The 11,544-nt window shown below is 40.1% G+C and overlaps 1 pseudogene; it reads left to right on the forward strand.

Moving 5' to 3' along the window:
- Nucleotides 1-1,520: 1,520 nt before the first annotated feature.
- Nucleotides 1,521-3,861, forward strand: LOC142439866 (LRP chaperone MESD pseudogene; annotated as a pseudogene).
- Nucleotides 3,862-11,544: the final 7,683 nt, after the last annotated feature.

The following is an 11,544-nucleotide window of genomic DNA, read 5'->3' on the forward strand; positions in this document are numbered from 1 at the left end:
CTCTTTAGAGTGCTGAAGAAGAGGATATTGCTTTGAGGACTCAGGTGCACCTGGCCCAAGCCATGGTTCTTCATTACATCAAGTGCATGTGAAAGTTCAGCATTACAGATTGAAGACAGTAGAAGAGTCGATGCATTTGAATTGCGGTGCTGGAGAAGCATAGCGAATGTATCCTGGAGCACTAAAAGGACAACTCTATCTGAACTGGAAGAAGTAAGGGCACAGCATTCCTTAGAGCAGTGGTTCTCAGCCTGTGGGTCATGACCCCTTTGAGGGTCAAGCAACCCTGTCACAGGGATCACCCAATTCATAACAGTAGCAAAATTACAGTTATGAAGTAGCAACCAAAATAAATTTATGGTTGCGGAGTTACCATACCATTAGGAACTTTATTAAAGGGGCACGGCATTAGGAAGGTTGAGAGCCACTCCATAGAGGCAAAGCTATTGTGTTAGAACAGGTTCACTAGAGACACAGATCCAGAGACACTCAGGTATGTTTATGAGAGAGCTTTATATTGAAAAGCAATTGTATATTGAGAAAACATCCTAACCCAGTCCAAATAAAGTCCCTATTTTAGCCCACAAGTCTGATACGAGTCCATAAATCCCTCTTCAGATTCACACAGTCAAGTGCAATGATGGAAAGTGCAGGATGAACTTGGGCCAGTGGGTGCAAAGCCTTGTGCATCCAGCATCCGTGGAAGAATCTCCAGGGCTCTCTCAGGTCTCATTGTGGCTCCACAGGGCCTGTCATAGGTCTTAGCTTGCCAGCAGGAAGGTGGAGGCAGAGAGAGAGGAAAGCCTGCCTCCAGAGATCCATTAATCTCAGTCACCCTGCAGTCAAGCTGCAGCTTGATTGACAGGTCACCACCCTTTCACTCTTAATACTCTCATGTTGACACAAGATTATGTAACTACCACAGATGACAAGCCTTAGTATTACATACTTTGGACATATTGTCATGAGAGACCAATCCCTGGAGAAGGACATCATGTTTGGTAAAATAGAGGCGAGGTTTAAAGCAGGAAGGTCCTCAACAAGCAGACGGTTTAACACAGTGGGCTGCATCAGTGGGCTCAGGTATAGAAACAACTGTGGGCATATCATTGGACAGGGCAGCGGTTCGTTCTGTTGTGCATAGGCTCACGATGGGTTCAGAGCAGACTTGCTGGCACCCAACGACAACAAGCTCAAATGTTTTTTTCAATTCTTTCAATTTATGATATGCTGAACATGTTTCATTTTGGTGTTCTAACTTTTGGTCATTGCACATTTTATTATAATACATTGTCTTCTCAAGGGCCTTTTGAAATATTAAATTCAGATATTTACCTCATCATTTCTTCCATTTGCCTTAACTACAGTTACCACCAGGTGTCTATCTGTTTGTTGTACTGTGGTGGCTTGTATGTTGCTGGTGTGTTGGAAACCATGTCATCGAAATTTCAAATGCCAGCAAGGTCACTGAAAGTAAATAGGTTAATCGCGTTGGCAACAAATTATGACCAGGGTGAAGAATGCTGAAAGAAGCACGCGGTTCCAAAAGAAAGGCCATGTGTCTTAGGAAAGAAGTTCAGCCAGAACGCTCCTTAGAGGTAAGGATAGGGAGCTTCTGTCTTCTGCGTGCGATGTCCTGCCCAGCTCCTAGAGTAGTCTGTCAGTGTGCAATGCACCAAAACTATCCCTAAGATGTTCCCTAGATGCAGGTGGCATATCCTCCATGGAGGTTTTTGGCTCTCATGGGATTATTTGAATTTTCTTCAGCCACTAGGTTTTCTTCAGAACTTACATGTGAGCAATTGGTTATTTGTTTCACACTGGGCCCTGGGTCTGGTTTAGCTACTGATATGAGCGTCTCCATTTCCATATATGTAGACACGTTGAGTTCTGTGTATTCCATCTGGAGAATTCCACATGTATTATTTTTCTTTGGCATTGTTGAAAAAAGTAATTTCCTATGAAGAAGGCATTAGTCTTGTGAAATTCTATTATGTAATCACCGCTTTAGTTTGTATCACTAAGACCATATTTTCTAACCACTGTTCCTCTTTGTTTCCATCTTTCATATAAAATATAATTTTATATTGTATTGTTATATATTATAGCAATGTTTCTTGCATGTTTGATCATTTTAAGAATGCAGATTTGGCAAAATTATTCAATTTCTTCATCATTAGCTTTATTGGTTGGTGCATAGATTTGAATCATTCTGGCAGAGCTACTTAAAATATGTGTGAAGGACTAACAGTGTTTCATTCTGTTGTGCAAAATATCCCTGTGGGTTGAAACTTTCTAGTTGGCACTTCACAACAACAAAGCTGAATGATGACCTTAGAGAATGTCAGCTCTCATTATTTTGTTTCAACCCAACAGCTGGAGAAAAAGGAGTCCTCTATGGAGGGACTTCACCAGTGTTTAGTCTGGAACAGTCATTGTATTTTTGGTGTCTTTTATTATTTATAGAATTTAGAATGCATTTTATCTATTATTATTAAATCAATACAATGACTAAATATGAAGTTTCCTAAAGCATTATCTAGTAATTAGCATACAAGTCCTGGTGGTGTTATAGGTTAAGTGTGAGAATGTTAATATCAAGGTCGGTGGTTCAAAGCTTCCAGAACATCCTTGGTAGAAAGATGAGGCTTTCTGTTCCCGTAAACATTTGCAGCCCGGGAAAGACACAGAGGCAGTCTATTCTGTCCTGTAGGTTTATGATGAGTCACATTCAACCCAATGGCAGTGAGTCATTCACATGATATACAACAACAAGGCAGGAATTCTATAAGCCAACCTAGAGGTTGTACCTTCATTTTATCCAGTTTAACTTAAATTTGCAAGTATATTGTCTTTCACTATTATGATGATTCTGTGCATTTAATTAATAAACTCTAATTCTAAGGGTATATCCTTTGTTCATTAGAATGGATTATTTTAGTACATATCATTAAATAAAAGTAAAATATTTGGCCCAAAATATTTTTTCACATAATTTCAACCTAAATTTGGTTCTTTAAAAAATATTTGCATTTTAATTTTTCCTTCAGATGTATTGAAATCTTCTAAAACATTAGTTCTTCAAAGTGGAAGAAGATCAATATATAAGTAGACATTTCCTATAGAGGCAAGTCTGTTTAAGAAGTTAAGCTCGGTCGTGGCAAAGTTGGCGGCCTCCAGCCGGGCACGCACTACCGTGACCTTGCTTTGTGCCTCTGACCTGTTGCTGCTGCTGCTGCTGCTGCTGCTGTTTCGCCTCGGCTGTGCGCCACTGGGGACCCGACGGGAGCACCCGGCGAGGCTCTCGGGTCCCTGCGAAAGAAGGATATTCGCGATTACAATGATGCGGACATGGCGAGGCTCCTGGAACAGCGGGAGAAAGATGATGACATGGAAGCAGGGGATCTCCCAGACACAAACGACCCTCTGCACCGATTGACTTCTCCCAGATCGACCCAGGCAAGCCCGAGAGCATTCCGAAAATGACCAAGAAGGGCAAGACGCTGATGATGTTTGTCACTGTCTCCGGGAGCCCCACCGAGAAGGAGACGGAGGAGATCACCAGCCTGTGGCAGGGCGGGCTATTCAATGCCAACTACGACGTCCAGAGGTTTATCCTGGGGTCCGACCGGGCTGTCTTCATGCTTCGAGACGGAGGCTATGCCTGGGAAATCAGACTTTCTCGTGAGCCAAGACCGGTGTGCCGATGTGACTCTGGAGGGACAGGTCTACCCGGGGAAAGGAGGCGGAAGCAAAGAGAAAAACAAAACCAAGCAAGAGAAGAACAAGAAGGAGGGCAGCCTGAAGTCACAAGCTTCAAAGAAAGCCAACCAAGCTGGGCGTGGAAGAGAAGACCTGTGACGGCCGGGGCCGGGAGGGCAGGACGGGGAGCAGCACGGCCACGCTCTGCCTCTGCCAGGGAGGCTGCAGGTGGGCGAGCCAACTGCGTCCTGCTTAAAACGCGTCCCTTCTAGAAGGATGAGCTCACAACCAGCTTGTCCTGTGGTCATTAGAAGAATAACCACCGAGAAGACAGAAATTTCCTAAATGAAAATTGGGCACGGGAAAGGTTTGCTACAGAAGTGTTTTCAATGGAGACCTGAGTGTGCGGTTGGCTTTCCCCCGTTGACGTCTGGCCAGACCCTGGGCACCCGGACCACTCCCTCTCCAGTGCACCCACCCCGGTAGGATGACCTGCCTCTTTCCTATGAGGCAAAAGGAGGCCCGATTCTAGTCAGACTTCACTGCATCGGTCATTGTGCCGAGAACGCCTGCGTGGGGCCTGGCAGGTTGCCCGGGCTCAGCTCTGTCTCCTACTTGCAGTGTAAGTAGGAATCAGTCCTGTCCTGGGTGTTGCAGAGGCTGGAGAGCCTGCTTTATTTCTGAACCGTTTCCTTTGACGCCGGGCCTAAAACGGTGCCCTTCCATGTGGTACTAGAGGACGGGCGTCCTGTTTGCGCAGCGCCCCTTAGTTGGGGCTGCCTCAGGAGAGAAGCGTAAATGAAGTTGCTGTCCAGGGTCATTTGTAAGAGCCAACACTGTGAGCCATTTCCATGGTGAGCCTAGACAGTGACATGTAGTACGTGTAGGGAAGCGGACAAATTAAACAGGGGGAGAGGGTGTAGGGTGAAAAATGCCAGCCCCAGCCCTTGGTCCACTGGAAGAGTCACTGTTAAAAGTACATTTTTAAAATACACTTAAACCAAATTAAAAAAAAGAACTTAAGCTCATGATTGAAATTTTATGCATGATACTCCTAATGACATTTCATTAATCACCTATGTAGTTGTTTAAAAACTTAATGAACATTCCAAGGTTAGAAATGAATTTCTGTCTTTAAATGATTATCTCCAAATAACATAAACGAGTCTCTTTTTATAATTTACTGTAGTCTCTATTTTAATTGAGATTATCGCTCAAGTATCTTTATATTACATTTATTTTAAATTTATAAAGCAAATATGTACTTTCTTTCCTCTTGCATGTAGCAGTGATATTAAAACTCATTATTGCATTTATAACTTATGCTACTTCTAAAGTCCAGTTCATGTGAACATTTGAAGATATCACTTATTATAGAACTTGTTATTTACAGTGCAATCAGAGATATTGTTTTGTTTTAATATATTTTAAGTCTGAATTTGTAAAAAAAAAAAAAAGTGAAAAACAAACCGATAAAATAAAATGTAACTAGAGGGATTTATTTCTCAAGACAATACATTCATAGAGAATTATCAAATCCTGTGTCTGGCTGCAAAATAGCATGATGGTAGCTCAAAATGTTCTACTTTGTTCCATTTGTTTGTATTCATATATAATGTAATTTTCTATGAACCTGGGTAATAATTAAGAGGTGAGCTATGAAACAAATATAATTCAGAAAGTTTTCATAAAAATCTTTTTGCTTGCTTTTTTGTTTTTAATCATCATTTTAGTCATTTTATTATTCTTTTATTTATGAACTACACATTTTTTTCAAGGAAACATTGATTTGGAATAACCTTAAAAGGATGTATTTTGTTTTTTTAAGGAATTGCTTTTCAATTGATTTATAATGTTTCTTTGAATCAAAAAACCTTCATGTCTTCCTAACTCTATGAATAATCTCACCACTGTCTTTGAAAATCACCTTCGTTAAGTTTTCATTGATCCATAAAGATTTAATTGCTCCATATGTTGCAAATTCACTGCTAACTGAAGTGTAATCAGTAGTTTGCATTTTTCTGATTACCATATTTCCTGGGGAATATTTCATTAACGTTTTAAAATAGTTTTAAACTGTTTTTTTAATTAATAATGTTTCCCTTCATCATTTTCTTCATGGTCAGCATCTCTGATTATGCCACTCAATATTATGATTGCAATTCTCAGAGAGCATTTAATTTGAATGAAATTTTTAAAGCTCCATTTCCTCAAGTCAAGGGAATTCCTCTTTATTTAGTTAGTTAAACTAAAATAACAAACATAATATTATAAGGGAATGAATACTTACTGCTATGCTTTTTCACTCTGTTTAGTGAAAAAAAAAACAAAATAAAACTAGATATAGGCAACCAGGAAGGCATGTATTTCTTTAAATAGATTTGCAATAGATTATCTTCAGCAAAATCTTACTTCTGTGTTAATGATACTTTTCATAGCTTCTGCATGTTTAGATGACCTTTATTTGGAATTAGAATTGTGGCTCTTTCCTAAGCAGTGGACTAGGTCACTGCCTTGCCCATTTTTTGGCGTAGATGCATGAATGCTTCTAGCATGTGGATATGTGTGTATACTCATTCGTCTCCTGGAGCCTGTGTTTGCCATTGCCTTTAGTGTAATTTGCACATCTTTTCCAGTACCCATAGTAGTAGTTCATCCTATTCCATCTCCTGAAATGGTGACATATTGACCAATTATTTGGGTACAGTGACTCTGTATTATTTTTTTTATTGTTTGATGCTTCCTGATTCGGTCAATATTTCATTCAGATAAGTCTTCACAATTGTAATTCAAGATTGAGATGTTCTTTAGTCCTCTCACCTTTGAAACACCTACCATGTGTTTCCCTTTTGGATTTCTAACTCATGCTCTTTTGCATATTTAATTTTAATTATTTTTTCTTTTCCGGCTAGCCATTGAAATATCCAATTCAGTTCTAATATTTCATTGTTTCTTTCATTCCTTTTTAACTACAATATTGTGTTCTGTCCCCATCCTCATTCTTTACTATTCCTCCACTCTCCTTTGCTCTGAAAAAAGACATTGATGCTCTCTACTTTGTCCTGGAAACGTAGAGGGACAGTGAGTAAGAGGTAGTGTCTAGACAAAGATGGATGGACACAGTGGCTGCAACATTGGGCTCAAACATAAGAACAATTGTGAGGATGGTGCAGGACCAGGGGGTGCTACATTTTTTTGTACTTAGGGTCACTATGAGTAAGAACTAACTCAACAGCCCCTAAAACAACTACTAGTTTTCCTCTAAGTTCCACAATCCATTGTGATGGCGACATAGAACTCACGGGCAGGATCTGTGATTAAGGGGTTTATTAAGTCTAGGACATGCTGGCAGCTTTGCTAAGGACAGCACAGGCATCTGCCAGATTAAGTGACGTCAGCTCCCTGAACCTTGTGGCCAGCCCTTTGGAGTTATCAACACCAACCATAAAGATACGCTGAAACCCTCCTGTCTAAATGAATTATAGACATCCCAAAGACTTATATACCTGAAATCAGCCTTTGTTTGGGCTCTTGCTATTATGAGTTCACTCTCTTGCCTCTCTTGCTGTTTTTTTTTTCTCTCACCCTGCAGGCCCTCTAAAATCTCTGTCTCTCTCTCTCTCTCTCTCTCTCTCTCTCTCTCTCTCTCTCTCTCTCTCTCTCTCCCCTCCCCCCTTGCTCTCAAGTTCCTTTCTCCACTTCTATCTGCCAGTTCCTTCCTCCCTCACCACTGGTTCCCTGCTCTGAAGTTGCTCTCTTCAATAAAAACCTCGGGGTCGTGACTGCAGCCAGGGAAGACCCCAGTAAGTTCTTCTTCACAAACTCCACTGGAGATTGTTAGTGGGTCTGTGTCATACCTAATTTTCTCCTCCTTTATGTTATAGTGGCTCTCGTGGACTTTATACTTTTTAAGTTAGCTAATTCTCTGCCTTAAGGCAAAGAGCCAACTCTAACCTTCCTTTATCTGGCTATTCTAACTTCCCTTAATTCATTTCCTTTGATTTCCTGTTCCCTACAAACTTCACTTCCCTCAATAAATCTATTAATTCAAGCTTTCGCTCTGTCTTGTCTCTGAAAGACCTAACATCAAGGAAGTTAGTTACCAGCTTGCAGCGTGGGATGACCAGACGTCCCGCTTTGGACGGGACAGTCCCGATTTTTAACAAATTTTCCCGCATCCCGCGGCGGTTTTTTAAAAGTCCCCATTTTTGGAAAGAATGCACGACAAGCTAGGGAATACGGTTTTCGGCTGCCATCTGGCTATTTCGCCAGGATATGAGTTTTATCAATGGTGTCCCGCTGGTGTCCCGCTTTACCAATGTTCAAATCTGGTCACCGGGGCACATGTTGCAAATTCTTTTAAGCCTGCTAATAAAGCCCCACGTGGGCATGCTAGTCCACGCCAAGCCTCAAACCCAACGCATTCAGATCCAGCTCCCTGGGACAGAGAACTCAGCTCCCTGAATTTAGTGCCCCCTGAAGCACCCCACTCTAGTGAGCCTCAACTTGAAGGCCCTCAGCTCCACCTCTGTGTGTCAGCTAGCCTGATTTCTTCTGCACCCAGACACCCTGCATTCCACAAGCCAGCTTCCTGCCCCAAAGCGCTCAGCTTTATTGTTTCTCCGGGCTGGGAAGTTCACCCTTCTAACTCATTCTTAGACTCCTGATTCTTCTTCCGCTGCTGCTCCTCTGCAACTTTCAGATGTGAACGCTGCCTTCTGGGTCAATGAGATTCACTGCCTGGGTATCTCAGGAGGATATCCTCATTCTCCTGATTCTTAGAGAGCTAGCTCATTGTATAAGCAACAGGATTTCAATCACAATGCATCCCCTTAACAATTACAAGTGAATTATCTTAGTGTCTACCTCCACCTTCTTTCCAAGACCCAGGCAGGAGGGCGTTACAAAGACATTGGTTGGAAGAGTCACATTAAATAATTTAGCAATTCACTGCCCCAGGAAATCAAATCAAGAGTTAAAACTTAGAACCTATGCTGCTTCCATTTCAATACTTTCATTCTTCCCTGTCTTTCAATGAACTTTGTGTCTGCTTTTCTTCATGTCGTCCGCAGCATTCATTGGTCACTTGTGTTCAATGCCTCAAATCTATTCTTGAAAATGTCTCTAAATTCAGCTGATGGACATGCAGGGTTTCATTAAACTCTCATGTATTTGTTTGAATGGTCTTTATCTTCAACTCTAATTTGCATATAAACAATAGACGGTCTTTTTCCCTCTCAGCCCCTGATCTTTTTCTGACAGGTACTAATGAGCTTGTCCTTTCTACCTTTCCACAGAGACTGTGTGCAATTGACTGCTGTCTTCCACATGGCAAGTTACACATGCATAGATGCTGTTTGTTTTGTTGAGAAAAGAAAATAAATGTCATTGACTTTGCAGAATTCCATTATGTGATCTCTAGCATTAATTTCCATCACTAAGAACACATCGCACATCTCTTAATTGACTATGTGGATCATAACAAATTGTGGATAACATTTGCAAGAGTATGAATTTCAGTATGCTTAATTGTGTTCATGCAGAATCTTTACATAAACCAAGAATCAGTTCTTGAAACAGAACAGGGGAATATAGTTCTTGAAACAGAACAGGGGAATATATTGAAATCAGAAATGTTGTACATGAGAGTTATATTTTTATCATATGTATTCAATGTGTGTGCTCAGCAAATTATCTGTGAAGTTAGATGATTACATGAAGAAGAAATCAGCATCAAACTTGGAGAAAGATCTGGGTCAAAAATCTGTGATATGCAGATGACAAACTTTCCCTGCTGAAAAAAAGGACGAATTACTTACTGATGGAAATCAAAGACTGTAGCCTTCAAGATGGATTTCAGTTCAATGGAAAGTAAACCAAAATCATCACAACTGGTCCAGCAGATGACATCATAAACCATGGAGAAAATAGTGAAATTATCAAGGATTTAATTTTGCTTGGATTCATTAGCAATACTGTTTGGGAAGCAGCAATCAAGAATCAGTGTGTTTCATTAGGAAAATCTGCTGCACAAGTTTATTTTTTCATGTTGAATTTAATGTTGAGCATTAAAGTGTACCCGATTCACGTCATGGTCTAGTCAATGTATCAGATGCAAGGGCAAGGTGATAAGTGGTAAGGAAGACTAAAAATACAGGAATGCATTTGAAAGATGCTCTTGGCATGTAATGTTAAAAATGTCATAAACTAGTAACAAATCTATTTTGAAAGAAGTAGATCCAGAATGCTCCTTATTTTCAAGGATGATGAGATGTGATCTCACATATTTTAACCATGTTAGTAGGGAATCCAGTGCCTAGAAAAAAAACACAATGGCTTGATGAAATAGCTGGTCAGGCAGATGAAGAAAACGCTTTATAAGATGATTGAAACAGTAGCTGCAACAATGGTTTAAAGCATACCTCTACTTGTGAGGATTTGGCAAGACTGGGTAGTGTTTCATTCTGTTGTACATAGGACAGTATAAGACAAGAACAACAGTCTTTCTTCTTTGTTTCTATCTTTCATATTCCAATTTTAGTAATTGATAAAGATTTTCAGTAATTGATAAAACTTCAATGTCTTTGTTTTTGGTGTTGATTTCATGGGTACATTTGAACAATAATCTTAGTATTCATTTGTTACTAGTGGCATATGGATATTATATTACAATTGACTACATTTACTTCAGGATGTTGCTTGGGTTGTTAGGTGTCATCGGGTCAGTTCCAACCCATATCGATCCCATGTACAACCAGAACAAAACACTGCCTGGTCCTCTGCCAGCCTCATCACTGTACAAATGTCTGAGCCCATTGTTGAAGCTACTGTGTAAAACCCTCTCATTGAAGATCTTCCTCTTTTTCGCTCTAACTGTACTTCGCCAAGTGTGGTGTCCTCCAGGGAATGATCTCTCCTGACGAATCTAAAGTATGTGAGACCAATCTCCCATCCTTGCCTCTAAGGCTCATTCAGAGGGTACTTCTCCCAAGGCAGACAGGTGTGTTCTTTTGGAAGTCCACAATACATTCCACAGTCAGCCCCTGGCTTGGTATTAGATACTAATATTGAGATTTTCCATATTACTTTCCTACTGAAAACGCCCATTTGATTAGTGTATTCCATCTAGAGATATTCACCTTTTGTGTTGTTGAAAATGTATTTGTTTTGAACAGGTTGTTGGTCTTCCAAAATTAAATCATGAGGTCTCCAACTTCATTTCCATCGCCCAAACCATACTTTCAAACAATTGGTCCTTTCTCTTTGTTTCCAACTTTAAAATTCTTATCTCCAACAATAAGCAATGCGTCTTGATTGTATTTCAATCCATTTTCAGAATAAAGACATTTATAGAATTCTTCAATTTGGGCATCACAAGCTTTGGTGATTGGTGCATAAATTTGAATAATAGGTATATTGATAAGATTTCCTTGAATGCGAATAGGCAAAATCCTATACTAGACAGCACTGTGCTTCAAGATGGGTCTAGAAATGACATTTTTAATGATTAATGCAAAACCATTCCTCTCAACTCTGTCACTCCAGACATAATAAGCCATATTATTTTCTAATTAAAAATGGCCAATACTTGTCCATGTCAGTGCACTAACCCTTGGGATATAGATTTTTTGTGTCCCATTTCATTTTTGATGATTTGCAATTTCCCTAGATTCCTACTGCAGGATAAATATTAGAATTTCACTTACATAAATGTGATGCCATTCCCTCCAATTCACCATTCCTTCATTATATACCACCTTTATTTCATTTAAAATAGTTCATTTCCGTCTATTTCTGCTCATTGAATGCCTAGAATACTGGCATTTATATGTGCCTTTTCAA

This window comes from Tenrec ecaudatus, chromosome 2 (genome assembly GCF_050624435.1).
Source record: "Tenrec ecaudatus isolate mTenEca1 chromosome 2, mTenEca1.hap1, whole genome shotgun sequence".
Lineage (NCBI taxonomy): Eukaryota > Metazoa > Chordata > Mammalia > Afrosoricida > Tenrecidae > Tenrec > Tenrec ecaudatus.